The 16,465-nt window shown below is 31.7% G+C and overlaps 1 long non-coding RNA gene across 13 annotated transcripts; it reads right to left on the bottom strand.

Moving 5' to 3' along the window:
* Nucleotides 1-455: 455 nt before the first annotated feature.
* Nucleotides 456-12,250, bottom strand: LOC148198878 (uncharacterized). 13 transcript variants are annotated; one of them, XR_015786769.1, is made up of 9 exons: nucleotides 11,739-12,248; nucleotides 11,547-11,632; nucleotides 11,297-11,387; nucleotides 10,166-10,210; nucleotides 8,799-8,901; nucleotides 8,213-8,360; nucleotides 4,110-7,000; nucleotides 3,954-4,035; nucleotides 456-3,231 (listed from the first exon to the last, which is right to left on the bottom strand). It is a non-coding gene; the product is annotated as an uncharacterized LOC148198878 (long non-coding RNA). The 13 variants fall into 13 exon arrangements; XR_015786771.1 differs by adding an exon at nucleotides 3,682-3,859 and having other exon boundaries at nucleotides 11,297-12,250; XR_015786767.1 differs by having other exon boundaries at nucleotides 11,297-11,632; nucleotides 11,739-12,247.
* Nucleotides 12,251-16,465: the final 4,215 nt, after the last annotated feature.

Consider the following 16,465-nt stretch of genomic DNA (forward strand, 5'->3'; position numbering starts at 1 on the left):
AAATCTACTAAGAAGTCTTTCATTTGCATTCGAATATTTAATCGCTTGCATACGCTAGACCTTTCTGAATCAATTATGCAGTGGCTGATTTTTTATTCTACTTGTAATTAACTTGTTATGTTATTTCTTTTTGGCTTTTGCATTCAGAGCAGTAGATCAATGACTATATAGGCACGAGAGCACTACTCTTAGCTATGTGATATTTAAATAACTCTAAGAATGAAAGGGAAAAAATTGTACTGATAAACCATACAGGAGATAAAGTTGTCGACACTAGCAGGTCTTGAAATAAAATCAAAGAGTAACAGAGACTGTTCCCAGCAGATGATTCAAGCAGCCTGACTAGGGACTGCAAAAACAAGACAGAACAACATCAACATTCCAAACTTCCTCTTTCATCAAAACCAGCGGCAAATAAATAGTCAATAGCTCAAGTGGCCACCAGATCCAAAGGGTGGAATGAAAACGTACAAACATTCATAACACATGAAAGTTCAAAACACTTACGTGAAACAAACTTATACATCAAGTGCAAACATGCAAGTATGTTTCATATAATTGTTGGATCACATAATATTATCTTGACCATTATGTACATTAAAATTTAGATAAATTGGACCTTAATAGATATTTAGTATAGTACAATAGATATTTGTGATAACTTTTACTGCCACCTCATCATCCTCTCCACAAAAAAACCTAATTTCATAACTCTTGCCGCTGTGCCGCAACTGCCGCAACTTTGTCGTCATGCCGCAACTGTGCCGCCACCATCATGCTGCAAGGCCGTCGCGTAACCCTAATTCTTTCTCCTCCATCAACGCATCATCTTCTTCACAATACATACAACCCCTACCTTGCCTCAGACAACAGCCACCATCAACAGCGCAACCCAATCGCAAATCATCGCAACCATGCACCACTATCACTGTGTTCGTCTCCTTCATCTCCACTATCGCACATACCTACACAGCAAAACCCAATATCGTTTTCCCCAATTCTCTTGCGAACCCTGCGCAGTCATCTCATCATCACCGCAACACGTGACCACCAAGCCTGCACCTTCATATCTCAGTAGAAAATTCCCTGCAAAATCTATTCATCAAGCTTTCCTAATTTACACCATGAGTTTGATTCACCTGTATCATCTAGGAAATTGAATAAAGAGAAGCACAACCATAAATCTCCACGGCGCGGTAGGGGAGAAGAGGCAAGACCTTATTCTCGCATGCGTGACGGTGCAACAGTAGAAGCCCCTTTCCCCCAATCTGAAACCCTAATTTTAGGTAGGGAAGGGGCTGGCACATGTGATAATTTTTTAATTTAAATAAAAATTTCACCTAATTAAATAATTCACATCAGCATAAACACGTCATCAGAGTTTGACACCGTTTAGATTTGTTCAATTTTACAAATATTCTGACCCAATTGAGACAGTTTCAAATATGAGGACCCAACTGAGATTCCCACATAAATATGAGGACCATCCGAGGGTTTAAACCTTAAAAATAAGAGATGACATGAAGCATCACCTATCTTTTTTGTGTCCAACTTTACAAACTTAATCTACTATGAGAACATTGTAAATATGCTAACACTTACAACTAGTGCAATAAAGTACACATAGATGAATAACAAATGATAACAGGTGCAGTAAAGTAAGTAATTTCATCTTTTTCACATCATATTTACACTTAAAATTGTTAATATTTATTAGCAAGCATTGGTTATGATTTCCCAGACTACTTAGGAAGTTAAGGATTAGGAAAAAGGGTAAGTGGAATAAAAGAATTATATAAACACAAAACTTGTGTATTAACAATTATGTTCTTCGTGCAACTCATAATCCTATCACTTTTAGAATTGTTGTGATCTGAAAACAGCATTGCTACATCAAATCAGACAAAAAGACATCAACTCACACTCTACCATATGTTTCTATGTAGTTGAGTATACTATATAGCTAAAACACCATATTTTTCCTTCTTCTAAATGAAAATACAAATTTTGAATAACCTTGTAATACTAAACTCAAATGTGTGTCATTTCCAAATAAGCTTGCAAGTGCCAAATTGTGTCTGCCTTATTCTTTCTTGAAAGAGAGAATGATTTTTATTATATTCATTCATATTTGTTAAGAAGTGGACTTTAAGCTTAACTCAACCCGCTCTAACCTTGTTTTGATACCATGTTAAGAAGTGGACTTTAAACCTAATTCAACCCCACAAAACCGACTTGGTAAGGTGAGGTTTGCACCCACTTATATATTCTAAATTGGCCTTATCTCTAGTCGATGTGGGACTTCCAACACACCCATCTTACGTCGAGGTATAATCATCATCTACATCTCGAACGTGAGACTAGACATTAATGAGTGGTCCAGTAACAGTCCGATAACGGGTGAAACAACATGTCCAACAATAAGGTGAACCAGTGATATGACAACCACTACATGACAGATAAAAGCAGAAAAAGAGCCCCTCGTTGAAAAATGGAATAAAACACCACAAAATGACCCTTAAACTAGGATAACATGCAGGAACTGAATTATTATATCAACAAAATATAGGATATAAGAATAGTAATAGAATAATAGACACAAAAAATGGGTGGTAATCACCTGTCGTAGTATATGAGTAACATTTTCTAATCTTCTACATATTTTTCCAACTAGATATAACCAATAAATTTGCTACAAATTAGGACAGAAAAACCATTGGAAGGAATAGGGTTCTGAGGACTTACAGATTCAATACATGAAACTTGATCATAAATGTTCTCCAGGTTGTAGGCAGCAACATATTCTCCCTGTGAAAGTTTAAATATGTTCTTTTTCCTATCAATAATTTCCATGCCTCCATTAGGTTGTCACTTTCCAATATCCCCTGTCGAAGGTAACATTTCTGAATAAAAGAAAAATTGTAGCGTCATAGCTAATATAAGAAATTATCTATAAACCTTAATTTTGGAGAACATAATAAAATAACTTGTATGGAACGTTCATCGATCAGAACCTCTTAGGTGAGATCTTCAAGTTTGTAGTACCCTGAAAAAAAGGTTTTACCCCTCTACACAGATTTCTCTCCTTGGTGTGCTTGCTAGGGCATCACATCCCGTTTCAGGAACAGATTCCAGGCACACATCAACATTTGGTACTGGAGGGCCCACTGTTCCAGACATTTCCATTTCATTTGGTAATAAGACAGGTTCTCGCACATGTTTCAGTCAGGCCTGTTTGCATTTTAACAGGAGCACCAAGTAAATAAACTAGTATTCAAATATCCAACTCTAATATCTATTTGAGAAATATAATATGGCTATAACTGTTCTGAATTGAAAGTACTACAAAATTTTTACGCGATTTTATTCAACTCCCGTTACTATGCTATCAAAAGTTGTCTGCTTTCTCAAATTTTACGCGATTTTACAACAAGGGAACAATTATAAAACTGCTTCCATTCTACCTAGTGTTATTTTGAACTGTGACAAACACTCTTTAAAATATTATAACATATGTAATCCTTGGATAAAAATAAAATACTACTATTTTCTGATAAAAAATCATTTTCAACTAAGAGCATATGTTTGTGTCACCATCACATGGAAATCAAATTGATGACATTTTTCTTGAAAAGTTATAGCATGATATAAGTTTGATTTCCATATTTAAAAAGAACATACCATATCCTTGTAGGACATTACAAGAAGTCACCACCCATAAGTAACCTGCACTTGTGCAGATAAAGGTGTTGCTCCAGACAAAAATAAGACGAACTCTACCTCCTAAACCCTCCTTGACCCGATGATGATTAGCAAAGCCGTAATCCATGTGTATGCACAAAACAGTTGCACATATTATCTACCACACCTCACTAAATTTAGAATTTTGTACATATTATCCACCACACCTTACTAAATTGTAGAATTTTGAAAGCCGATAAATAAAAGCTCACCAATTTCGGTAGGGATTATGGCTAGGACACGAGCGTTTCTTTCTTCTATCAAGGATGTTTCAGATGAACTATCATTCAACCCCTGCAGCCACGAAAAAGAATGAAGTTTAAGAAAATCATAATCTTAAATAATTGAACCTTCTATTAAAGTTTTACCAGCAAGTCTCCAATTTCAGAATAGTTGTGAGCCACTGAAAGATGAACACGCTCAGAATTCGAGGCAACATCCAAACGACATTAAGGGCTCCTGTTCTTGAGATAGTTTATCGTATTCTGTTTTGTTGTGAGAATATCATTTGGTCCGAAAGTCAGTAACTAGAAGTGTATCATCGACCTAGAACCTAATCCAAAAGCTCAATCTTACGAAAAATAATGCATTGATGTCTAGAATCTATTAATAAAAAATGTCAATGATAAAGAAATCAGGACACTTATTCCTTTATAAGCGTATAATATTTAAAAGATATATATAGTTAAAAATTCAATTTTTTAAATAAAATGATTTAATGATTTTATTGTTATTAAATATGATAATGTTAAATATTTTTTCTATTTCTAATTTTAACTAATTTCTAATTACTTGATCATTTAATAAAGTTAAATTTTAAAAAGTATATTTTACTTTTATTTCTTAAAATAATATTATTTAAAAAACAATATATTTATTAATAATACTCTTAAATAAAAAATTACTTCTTTTATGATTTTTTTTTAATTAACTTAAACCATGATAAGTACTCATAAAAAATATTTTAAAGATTAGTTACACTTAATGTTACTATTACTATTAGGGTTATGATTATGGTTAAGAATAAGGTTAAGATTATGATTACTATTAGGAATAAGGTTAGGATTAAGATTATGGTTAGAGTTAGTTGTTAGGATTATGATAAGGGGTCAGGGTGAGGATAAGGTCAATAGTTATAGGGTTAGGGTTAGTAGTAGGGTTATGGTTATATTTAGAGCTATGATTAGGGTAAGAGTTATGATTAGGGTTAGGGTAAGGATTATGATTAGGGTCAGGGATATGATTAAGGATTAAGTAGAAAAAATGTTACATGGCCACAAATGTTGCAACTTTTCTTACAACATCAAAGCTTTTGAGAAAACTAAGGCAAGGCTCAAATCTCACAAAGGATAAAATCTTGTCAAAACTAGTTCAAAACTCACATTTTATGTAAAAACTATTCAATTTTATTGAAAGAAATTGTAAAATCTAGCTAGAAACTATCAACTCAAATTAGAAACTCAAAATCATTCAAAATCAAGAATTAAAAATTTGTAAAACTCAACTAAGAACCTCAATGTATCGACCTAAACAAGTTTGAAACTATAAAAGAAAGTTAAGAAAAAAGAATAAAAACTCATTATCTAAAAACAACAAATAACTAAGAATCTCACCATCAAATCTGAAACAGAATACTGAAATAGGATAGAAACTAAAACTACTCCTCTTAAAACAGCAAAGATATTGTACTTAAAACAGAAATCATTTAAAACAGTAAAAGAAACTAGCTACAAGAGTTTAAAACTAGAAATGAAAGTTCAAATCAAAGCTAAACTATAAAAATAGAAAAAAAAGTTTAAAAATGCATATGAATACTTAATAAAACTAAGAAACAGCAAAATAGTTTAAATATTCAACCAAAACTAAATCTACAGTCTACAATAAGCAAACCAAACATGTTAAAAAAAAAAGAAATTAACAATGCAAAGTAAGCTTGAATCAAACCAACATCTCTCTAATATTATGTAGTAAGTACCATACCTGCAAAAGAGAAAATTTAGAAGACAATTAAAAGAAAGTTTAATAATAAATTAATAAATAAAAAGACAATTAAAAGTGAAGAAACAAGAAAAAGAAATGAAATTCTTTTACCCATTCTTGCATCTCTTTTCTCCAAACTATCATTCTAGAAAAAAAGAAAATCAAGAAAAAATATTTTCCAACAAAAAACAACTTTGAAAAAGTAATGATTGAATAAAACTTTAATGTTATGTAATGATCATAGAGTACGAAGGAGAATGAGTGAGAGAATATTAATAGAAAGATAAAATTTCAAGAAAACAAAAGAAACTCAGAAAATATGAAAAGAAACATAAAGAGTTACAAATATATGAAAAAAAAAAACTATCTTTGGAGAAGAAATGGAAGAAAGGAGCAGAACCATAGCATCGACCCCAAGAGATGTTAGACAAAGAAGAGGGGGATGAGAAATGAAGGAGAAGGAACAAGTTGCACATAACATCCACGTAAGAAAAGGAACCTGGACTACAATATTTACTACAATATTTTTGTTACCCAGAGAAATAAACCAGAATAGATCTATGAAAAAGTGACTCATGCACTCAAGGCAAAGATCTCGACTACAAAACACCTATTCTTCTATATTGAAGAGGTTTCTTGCTTGAATTCAAGAAGAATATGAAGAAAATAGATTGAGATCTTTAAAAAAAGGCAACTTTTGACTCGTAATACTAGGTCAAACACAAACACTTTCCCATTCAAGCAATTGGCCACAGGCCACTGGCTCGAATCCAACCCATAAACCCAACATATATACATACACCTCATGACCCTTGGGGAATAGGATCCCCTCCCTCCACAGAAATTAAATAACATAAATAGCCTTAATTTCTCTATTCAGATGGATTATGGAATCAACAGTGACATATAGTTCCTGATAAGGCCACCGTTCAGCCTGCTATTAGGTCTACAACTGCCACTGTACCAAATCATCCTGCTACAGCAACTCACATAGTGGGCAGGGGCCACTTTGCACTAGGCACCACTATGGCTGGAGAGAAATTAACTATAAACACAAAAATTAAGCAAATTAACTATAAACACAAAAATTAACTAATCTTATGGATAAGCTAATCTTATACAAATTTGATTAACTATAAACACAAAAATTAACCAAATTATTACCTTCAACTTTTCATGAGCTTCTTTCACAATCTTTCCATTCTTTTCTTTCTCCAATTATATCCATACTTTCTAAAGTACCTCAAAGCCTTTCTATCAAATAAAAAAAGTGTACCACCTGAAATTATGAAGTAAAATTCAAAGCTTTTATGTCTTAGTAAACTCAAATTAATGATAGGAATATGATTAGAAGGTAAAAGATAGAGTGAAAATAACAAGTTATAAGAAAACAACAAAATACTAATAATAACATCCTAAATCCTGATGAATTGTGATGAATATGAAATAAGTACACAAGGTGCTTTTTGGCTACCAAGCTTCACGATTTATTTTTTTTTTTGAATAATGTGTCTTTATTCCTTAAACTGACATAAAAGGTCTATTGGAACATGAATACATTAAGTTCAGATAATGAAAAATTAAAAAACTTCATACAGTTTTAAAAATAATTAAATTCAGTTAAATGAACTCAAGAAGGAGAATACTTCCATTTTTAAACACATTGTTCAGCACCCAGAAAGATATGATTAATTCAGGCCAAAATGTTCATAAACACCAAGTTGCACCAAATAAGTCAAGGAAAATCAGTTTGTGAAACCTTCTTGGACAATTCATCTAATCCATATATCAAAACTATATACTGGTGCAAATTAATATTAAGTAACATAGATAATGGCATGTTAGCAATAAATGCTTTTGGGCCAATAAATGCTTTTGGGCCATTGATTGAAGAGTCAACACTGCTAAGTTTAAGTTTCTTAAGGTTAAGCTTAGGCTAAACTCACTTTCTAAGACACTACAACTGCGGCTGTGAAGTCTTCAAAGGGTAATATGTATATAGTATTATCTCCATGATTGGAATAAAGGAAAAATATTATACTCTTAATTCAAATTGTATTTTCCAAATTTCATATAATAAAATAGGTTGTTACAGTTACGAACTAACAAATTTCCAATATAGAATAAATAGCTATTTTTGCATGTTTATTGCATAAAGGAGTAAGCAAAATTGTAATACCAGTTTGGGTAAAAATAGAAATGAAAAACGCCAACCGAAAAGGTCACAAACATAAAACATAGTAATAGATGGCCTTGGACCTTAGTAAAACCAGATTCAAGGGGGTCTCAACTTACTAACCAGACCAACAACACTTGCTTTTGCATGCTCAAATTCCATGTGAAAGAAAGAGACAAATAATTACAATTCTTTTTTTTATATTATTTTTATTCAAAAGGCCTTAGAAGACCATTAAAGAAGGAATAAGCTGCAGAACAAAACCAAAACGTTTAAAAAATAAAAGTGGATATAGAGCTAGAGATATCAACAAACCAATGGATTCAGAACAATCCTCATGCTGGGTTGAAAGTATTTCCACAAAACTCTTAGAATGCCAGACAAATTCTGACCAGTTGGACTTAAAAGATCGAGATAAGCATCAATGTGAAACCTAGAATTTTCATTATGTAGAATGATAGCACTGCACAAATCAACAGTATTAAACTATTAAATTGTATAATTAAATGATATATATGTTTATTTCTCAACCTTGATATTACTCTTATCATCAGAGAAAGAGAAATACTATGTGTACAACGAAGTAAAAAAGAGAAAGGAGAGAAAAGTATTACATGTTATTAGTGATATCACAGAGATAGATACAGAGGAAAAAGTAGTGTCATATACTACTAAAAATTATTGTATGAATATCTACTTATCATAATCTATACATTAGAATGGTTGCTCCATACACTATGAATTTAGTAAACAAAAAGAATCATGGCACCAAAACAATCAAAAGAATATTGTACAAATAAACTGATGGTAAGAAATTAAATTACAAGGTTCATTAGTGACTACGGTACTCATTTAATCACTATACTATGGATACTTCATTGGAACTGAAATCTTATCAAACCTGTATGCTACTGGATCATAGGGGTCAAAAATGTTGAATAACTGCCGACAAGTTGGCATCTCTTCTCTTATATTTTCCTGCTGCCAATATTCTTGTCATTTACCTGAAACAAACAAGAAAGAATACATAGCTATCAACCTAGATGCATATGATTAAAAACTGGATGTTATTATGACTGACACTTGTAATCATAACTTTTTTTTTTATAAAAGCACGGAAAGTGTTTTAACATTAGTTTAATAAAGCCAAACAAAATTGAATGAAGATTGTTAATACAAAAGAATACACAGCGAAAGTTGATCAGTGTTAGAATACATGATAAAATTTCAATAGTATAGCAGCAACTGTATTTTACAATTAGTTTGAATATATCTTAGGTTACCTCTCAAGATTAGACCCTATATTTCTTTACCCCAATAATTCATTAATCGGATAGAATTATGATCTAGCATTAGCATAAATAAAGGCCAATTTTATATGTTTTTGTATCACATTGGAAAACATCATAAGTTTATGAAAGAAATAGCTTAACCTAAAACTTCTATTTATTCTAATAATTACTAATTAGATCAGGTACTAGAGCAGCTTCGAAAATCCCTAGTGCACTAACAGATTGAAACCCACTAAAATAAGGAAACAAAAAAGAACAGACTTAAATATGTTTCTTGTGTCTGTTATATACTAATTTAATGGTTTTGATCTCCATTAAATTTTATTTTATGGTTTTGATCTCTAGTAACTAATAATTTTGATGTGGCAACCATCTACTGCAGAACACACCTGATGTTTCTTAAATAGTAATGACTAAAATGAATATCTTATAATATAAGAAATATAGATATCAATGGTTTACAGTTTCGTAAGAACTAAAAAAAGCATGGTTAATAACTAAAATTGTAAAATAAAAATTCGTTGAGACCCAAACCATAAGAAAAATATAAGGACTAAAACATAATATGGGTATATTTAAGCCAAAAAGAAAATTAAATATAATCTAAATATAACACATGTATTCTTCACCATTTTATTAGTAAAAAGGAAGCTTCTAATTTCCAATTAGCAACAATTTTGGTGTATCATTAAAGAGAAATACAGAGAGAAAAGTATTACATGTTATTAGTGATATCATAGAGATAAATACAGAGGAAAAAGTAGTGTCCAATACTACTAAAAATTGTTGTAGGAATATCTACTTATCATAATCCATACATTAGAATGATTGCTCCATACACTATGAATTTAGTAAAGAAAAAGAATCAGGGCACCGAAAAAATCAAAGGAATATTGCACAAATAAACTGATGGTAAGAAATTAATCACTATGGATAGGACTAAATCTTATCAAACTTGTATGCTACTGGCTCATACTCTTCTCTTATATTGTCCTACTCCCAATATTCTTGTCCTTTTTACCTGAAACAAACAAGAAAGAATACATAGCCATCAGCCTAAATGCATATGATTAAAAACTAGATGTTATTATGACTGCCACTTGTAATCATAACTTTTTTTCCTTATAAAAGGAAAGAAAGTGTTTTAACATTAATTTAATAAAGCCAAACAAAATTGAATGGAGATTGTTTGTACAAAAGAACACACAGCGAAAGTTGATTAGTGTTAAAATACATGACAAAATTTCAATAGTATACCAACAACTGTATTTTACAATTAATTTGAATATATCTTAGGTTACCTCTCAAGATTAGTCCCTACATTTCTTTACCCCAATGATTCATTAATAAGTTAGAATTATGATCTAGCATTAACATAAATAAATGCCAATTTTATGTTTTTGTATCACATTGGAAAACATCATACGTTATGAACCTCGCCAAGGAGGCAAATGAACCAACGAGATGTAATGGGTGACTGGTAACTGGAAAACCCAGTTAGTAAAGGAGGTGGTAAGAGTAGTTAGAGAGGTCTATTTGAAAATTTTGAGAGTTGAGGAGAGGGACTTATAAATATAATTTTCTATCAGACAGGAGATGGGGAAGTATTTTTTTTAGATGCTAATAACCTGTTTTCACAGTTGTAGTAGAAGAAGGGGTTTCCCTTGGCACAGAGGAATAATAGGATCTCTCTGGTTATCTTCCCCTTCATATATATGTCTTTCATAATCTTCATATCATATCAAAACAACATTAACATTTACTTTTAACTAAAAAGGTAAAACAAATTTCAAGCCGACATAGCTTTGCTTTGCAACATCTGAATTCTTTTATTAATAGTTCCATCCCCTAGTTGTCGCACAACACAAAAAGAATCCTTATACTTATGTCATTGTCAAGCATCACTGACTCGATACACGCTAACTCCCAACAAGTTTTGATAATTACTCAATTAGCAATTGACACTCACAGCGACCGATTTTTCCTGCGTTAGCAAGACCATAATCGCAAAAACAAACCTAATTGAGAAGGAAACCGGAAGCCGGAAAGAAAGTCAACCAAGAACGGCAAAGAAAAGAGAAAAGATAAGAGATAAGAGAGAGGAAACCTGCAAGGCGTTGACGAAGCTCTTGCTGCGCACCACGGAGGCCTCGTCGTAGGTCATGCAGAGTTGAGCGCGCCGCACCCAAACTCCATTGCTGCAACCGAGAGAAGAAACGCGACGAATGAAATTGCGAAAAGGAAAAAGAGAAACTAGGAATGGAACGCCATTGGTGAAGTCAACCAAACAAAAACAGAAATTAAAACAAGAACTGCCAAGAAAAGAGAAAATAAGAGATAAGAGAGAGGAAACTTGCAAGGTGTCTTGCTGCGCTCCATGAGGCCTCGTCGTAGGTCATGGCGGAGTTGAGCGGTGCGGCGGTTGAGCGCTCAAACGCCATTGCTGCAACGGAATCACACGCTCAGAAGAAACGCTAATGAAATTGCAAAAAGAAAAAAAAAAGACAAACTAGGCTAGCAGCTGAAACGCTTTCTCATTAGTGCATTACAATTGGGAACTGAAGAGAGAGAAAGGAAGAAGAGAAAGAGGAAAAAGAGTTGCTATGAGGTAGTGTGTGGAAGCTTTTTTGGAGCGAAAGGTATATTTAATGAAGTGTCAGGTGACAGAGTTGTTCGTTGGCGCCAACTTCACGTTTACTCATGTTTACTTCATTAATCTTTCAACGTGAAAAGACACAATTATCCTCTGGGTTGTCCTTTCACGCTCGTTAACCTCTCTTATACTTTATATTAATTTCAATTTTAAATATTTTTAAAACTAAAATAGATTTTATATTTAATCATTTTCTATTTTCAACTTTTGTTAGATAGGTTCTTTATTTTTTTGTTTCATTTATTTTTTAAAAATTGGACTCATTGGGTCCTTATAAGTAGTTCTTACATACACTGTTAAAGATGTGTCATGTATTAACTTATGGTTTTTTTAATTTTTTTAAAAATAAATAAATTATTTTATTTATTTTTTTTTATTTTTTTATTTTTTTTAAACAAGTTAACATTGTGTCACGTGGCAATGACGGTGTGACGTGGTACTAACAGTACCACATATCACTGTCAAATCACGTATCATTACATTTGTCTCAATTTGGTTCTTATATTTTTATTTTGTTTCAATTTGGTCATTGTATTCTTTTTTTTTCAATTTGGTCCCTAAATTAAATTATTAAAAGATTAAATTAAATAAAAAAATTTGCTCGAAAGGGTTTCAATAAAATTGACTTACAAATAATTTTGGAATATTTAACTAAAGAAATACGCTTTCCAAATTATTGTCTTTAAATTTCTTTTTGTTAAGTAAATTTTTAATGATGGTATATTTCAAGTCTTAATGTTTAACTTGTTGAGAAGAAACTGATCAGGTGAGTTGAAGCACCATTGCTTGGATCAACAATCGGCTACCTAAATACAAGCACAATCCACATCAAATTTATAAAAGTAAAGAATAGGTTCGTTTGAGGAATTCAAACCAAAAATTTCAGTCACGATGAATTACAATTGTGACATGAAAACACCATATACAAACTGTAGTTCTTGAAGAATTCTTAATAACATCGTATAGACATCTCCGAAGCCAAAGGCTACGACTCATATAGATCATGGTTATGCTGGATAACCAACAAAATGTGAAGATAAGAGCTATGACAATTTGAGGAAAATCCCTTTACAAACCAACATTCAATTTTTGAATGCATACAGTTTAAATTGGGTACAAAACATTACATGTATATGGCATATAAAACTGAATCCAAAATTTAATTTGATTTTAGCACAAACTGACTTAGACTAGCTAACTGACCTCAGTGTAAGTTGTTCTCGCCTTGCTTTTTGCCTTCTTAGAGACTGAACAACCAATAAATGAGAAACAAAACCAGTAAAGAGATATATAATCACCATGTCCTAAAAAATATGACAATCTAAGGAACATAATGAACTAAAATACCACATATGCAGATAGAGTTAGTACATATACTTCTGGACGGCTTCATGTTTTCCTGCAAAAAATATTAAAGTTTTCAAAAATAATGGTCACATTTTAAACATATAATTATGGATTTATTAATTAAAATTACCAATATAATAACAAAAAAAATTCACAATATATGTCCTTATTTACTAATTATTACTATATTTTTAATTTTTAATAACATATTTACAAAGACAATTAAATAATTTTTATAAAAAGTATAACTTTAAAGTACTCCCTCCACCACCACACACTGCCAGTTACACCTCTCCAATTTTATTTTAATTCCAAAAATACATTTATTTACTTTTTCCCTTTACCTTTTTTAACTTTTACTTAAAACTCTAATTTTTTTTTTCTCTTGTTCACCCAGTCGCACATCACACCCGACACTCTTACTTTCTCTCTTTCTCTCTTATTCTCCTCTTTTTCTTCTCCTTTGTTTGGTGGTGAGTTTGTGTTGTGCTGTGAAGTTTAGTGCTTCCTTTGTTGTTGTCTCCAATCCAGGTTAATGATTCTATATGTGTCTCTGTTTTGTGTTAAACGAAGAAGAGAAATGCCAAAGACTGCAACAAATATGGGACATCCGTTGAACCTTCAACGCCAAAGAGTTTTTAAGGGTGATGATTGAGAAAAAAAAAATAATTTCAGATCTTTCTAAGCTAATTGTATTGTTTTTTTTCATTATATTTAGTGCCAAATTTTTTTATTTTTATGACGTATTTGATTAAGTATAATTCTAATTTTGATTAGAATTTCATTTTCCCTATCAAACAAAAGAAACAAGAAAACAGAGCACAAATAACACAACACTTCATAAAAATGTAAATAAAACAATTACATACACAAGATAATAGGTATATTTGAAATAGAAATGTTCAGTGATCCACGTTTAAACAAAAAAAAGTTTATGAAAAAAAACAAAAACAAGAGAAGAAAAATAATACAAAAGATAGAGAAAATGAAATCGTCTCTTGCTTTATCCAATCTCCTCCCATGTTTCCATCACAATTGAAAAAGTTAATGTACCAGTTGGGACCGGGCATCAAATAGACCGGACGTCCGCATAACCATAATGGTCCAACCACGCTAGCCCTCTGCTCGCCATCGGGAGGGGTCGAGCGTGATAGGCCGGACGTTCGTATGTCCGTGATTACGCAACCTTGCCTCTTGCCATCTGAATAAACAGCAACTCATAGAGGCCGGCCGGTCATACCGCCAACTAACCAGATTGCCTATATGGGCCGACCGGTAGTAAGGCCAAACTTCGAGAGACCGGCCGGCCACATCACTAATTAACCAGGTTTAAGGTAAGTAGTGGTTAAAAGCTATTGGGCTTGATTTGGGCCGTGATTAACTTTTCACTAATCCCAAGCCCATAACAAAAACTATAAGGGTGTTGCTCCCTCCACCACCCCAAGTCTCCACACTATTTTCTTTTATTCCAAAAATAGTTTACACCTCCTCACTATTTTCTTTTATTCCAAAAATACCATACACCTTCCCATTTACCTCGATAATCTTTCTCTCTCTGCATTAATGAAGCATTCATATGCCTCAAATTTGAACTTGTAATATATTGCAAAATATAAAATTCAGAGAAACTTCAATATTAGTGCTTCTACCACTTCCACTTTATAAACTTAAAAGTTAGATGCAAATACAAAATAATAAACATAATAATATTAATAATAAATAATAATATATTATTATTATTATATACTAACTTTATAATAACAAAATAACTAAATAAATTCCAAATCTTTAACAAATAACTTTTCTTTTATATTTTAAGTATTTAATAATATTTTTATATTATTTATCTAATAAATTAAATACTTTATTCAAGTTATTTTACATTTTGCAATATATCATAAGTTCAAATCTGAGCCATGTAAATGCTCCATTAATGCAGAGAGAGAAAAAGAAAGATTGTTCATAATATAAATGTTCCATTAATGTAGAGAGAGAAAGAGAAAGATTGTTGAGGATAGTGGGGAGTGTAGGATATTTTTGGAATAAAAAAAAATAGTAGAGAGGTGTAGAATATTTTTGGAATAAATGAAAATAGTGGGGAGGTGGAGGAACACTGAGGGTGGTGGAGGGAGGAACACCCAAACTATAAATACAGATCTAAGGTGAGTGGTAGATATGTTGCATTTACTGCACATTTATTATTGTTCTATCGAAAAACGCCATTACTCTTAAACTAACTTTGGCATTAAACTAACTCTTAAACTAACTTTGACATTAAATTAACTTTGACAATTAATAATTTGGAAATCATCTTAAACTAAACTATGCCATCATGAATATTTTTCAAGAAAAAAAAAATAACGGAAAGATAGAGAGAAATGTGATTTTCCCGCCCACTCCCTCTCCACTTATCAATTCAATTCCCTTATTTCCTTTTATACACCTTTAACATCTCTTCATGCTTTCCCTCGTTTTCTATTCCCTTATTCGAGACATCTACATCTTCGCTCGAGTGCTCCTCAATTATCCAATCTCGTATTTCTTCTTCGTAAGTTTCATATAAAACTGAATCCAAAATTTAATTCGATTTTAGCACAAACTGACTTAGACTAGCTAACTGACCTCAGTGTAAGTTGTTCTCGCCTTGCTTTTTGCCTTCTTAGAGACTGAACAACCAATAAATGAGAAACAAAACCAGTAAAGAGATATATAATCACCATGTCCTAAAAAATATGACAATCTAAGGAACATAATGAACTAAAATACCACATATGCAGATAGAGTTAGTACATATACTTCTGGACGGCTTCATGTTTTCCTGCAAAAAATATTAAAGTTTTCAAAAATAATGGTCACATTTTAAACATATAATTATGGATTTATTAATTAAAATTACCAATATAATAACAAAAAAAATTCACAATATATGTCCTTATTTACTAATTATTACTATATTTTTAATTTTTAATAACATATTTACAAAGACAATTAAATAATTTTTATAAAAAGTATAACTTTAAAGTACTCCCTCCACCACCACACACTGCCAGTTACACCTCTCCAATTTTATTTTAATTCCAAAAATACATTTATTTACTTTTTCCCTTTACCTTTTTTAACTTTTACTTAAAACTCTAATTTTTTTTTTCTCTTGTTCACCCAGTCGCACATCACACCCGACACTCTTACTTTCTCTCTTTCTCTCTTATTCTCCTCTTTTTCTTCTCCTTTGTTTGGTGGTGAGTTTGTGTTGTGCTGTGAAGTTTAGTGCTTCCT

Source organism: Vigna umbellata, chromosome 5, assembly GCF_029865625.1.
Source record: "Vigna umbellata cultivar VRB3 chromosome 5, Vumbellata_1.0, whole genome shotgun sequence".
NCBI classification, from domain to species: Eukaryota; Viridiplantae; Streptophyta; class Magnoliopsida; order Fabales; family Fabaceae; genus Vigna; species Vigna umbellata.